This window comes from Pogona vitticeps, chromosome 1 (assembly GCF_051106095.1).
Source record: "Pogona vitticeps strain Pit_001003342236 chromosome 1, PviZW2.1, whole genome shotgun sequence".
Lineage (NCBI taxonomy): Eukaryota > Metazoa > Chordata > Lepidosauria > Squamata > Agamidae > Pogona > Pogona vitticeps.
In genome coordinates this window covers 337,551,812-337,553,775 of record NC_135783.1, presented here as the reverse complement: position 1 = coordinate 337,553,775, position 1,964 = coordinate 337,551,812, and positions in this window count along the sequence as shown.

Below are 1,964 nucleotides of genomic sequence, written 5' to 3'. Positions count from 1 at the left end.
GATCTTTAAAACAATTACTTGAGCAATCCTTTCATTCATACTGAAGATGTTTGTTCTCTCACGAGAAGGGTCCACACAGATTGTTGGATCCCAAGTTTACTCATGAGCAAGGTTGGCACAGATTGTTCATGTGTATGTTTACTCAGTTTACTCACAAGTAAGGACGCAGAACCCACAGCAGCCAAGGACAGTGGCAGCACGAGGGGAAAACATTGGGGTAAAAGTTGGGGAGACAGAAGGCAGGTGGTCTCCATTTTTTCTGCCCTTTTCCTTAGCTTGGGCTGCTCTGTCTTGTGGAGGGAGAGTCCATGGAGTCAATATAGCCCCTTTCTCTACCTTTTCTCATGGCTGCAGTAATTCTCCCCTTTTTTGTTGTTAAGTAATGCAGAGGTCATCAACCCACAGTCCGTGGCCCAGTGCTGGTCCCCAGCCTGCGCCTGACCGGGCCATGAAGACAGAGTTCCCACCTCGCCTGCATGCACTCACCCCCGCAAATGCTGTTTGCGCCTGCGTGCATGCTTATACGCATGCGCGAACGGTGCGCTTGTGCAGGCACGCACTCTCTCGTTTAGATTTAGAACAATTTTATTCCTTTTTGCCTGGGGAATTGTGTTATTTGGTCAAAGACAAAAATAATAAAAACCCTAAAAATGGGCTAGGTGGCTGGGGGGGGGTTATGTTTCTGTGCTGGCTGGCGATTTTAAAATCAGAAAAATATCAGAAAACTGCAAAGGTCTGTCTGGCTGTTAGCCTCTAAAATGCATTTTAGTCTTTTGGCTGCTTCGTTTAAAATGTGTTGTTGTAAAATGTGTGGGTTTAAAATGTGTGGGCTTAGCATGTGTGGGTTTAAAATGTGTTTTAGACTCCAAACTCCACCCCTCCCAATTGTCTTCTCTCTCCCTCTTCTCTCCTTTTGTTCTTAGAAACACAAACCTTTGTCTGAGGGATCTGTGATGACCCAGTGGTGTGCTTAAGAAGTATTCCTCAAACAATGTCTAATCAATAAACTTGTTTCTATTTCAAAGTTCAGTACTGAATGGACCTCAGTCTTTCATAGGAAATATAGGTTGATAAAGAGATCAAATGGTGGCAGCGTGTTAAAGGGCTTTTTAAGATGCTGTCTAGGTTTGTCATCTCTTTCCTCCCAAGAAACAGACGTCTTTTAATTTCGTGGCTGCTGTCACCATCTGCAGTGATCATGGAGCCCAAGAAAGTAAAATCTGTCACTGCCTCTATATCTTCCCCTTCTATTTGCCAGGAGGTGATGGGGCCAGTGGCCATGATCTTAGGGTTTTTTAAATGTTAAGCTCCAGACCATTTTTTGCGGTCTCCTCTTTCACCCTCATTAAGAGGTTCTTTAATTCCTCCTCACTTTCTGCCATCAGAGTGGTATTATCTACATATCTGAGGTTGTTGATATTTCTTCCGGCAATCTTAATTCCGGTTTGGGATTCCTCCAGTCCAGCCTTTCGCATGATGTCTTCTGCATATAAGTTAAATAAGCAGGAGTACAATGTACAGCCTTGTTGTACTCCTTTCTCAGTTTTGAACCAATCAGTTGTTCCATATCCAGTTCTAACTGTTGCTTCCTGTCCCACGTATAGGTTTCTCAGGAGATAGATAAGGTGGTCAGGCAGTCCCATTTCTTTAAGGACTTGCCACAGTTTGCTGCGGTCCACACAATCAAAGGCTTTTGCATAGTCAATAAAGCAGAAGTAGATGTTTTTCTGCCAATAATCTTCTACCTGAGCCAAAACAGGGTGATCACTACAACTACTATTCCCAGAATCCCATTGGCAGAAGCACTTCCTGAGGAATTTTGGGAGTTGTAGTAGAAAAAACCCAACACAAATTTGCACACTTCTTGTTTCAACATCCTGGGTTTAGGCATGCCAAGCTCTGTCCCTTTAAGGGTCATCTTGCTGGCTCCTCCCTCCAAAGTCAAAGAGTTTTTCCTAGTCAAA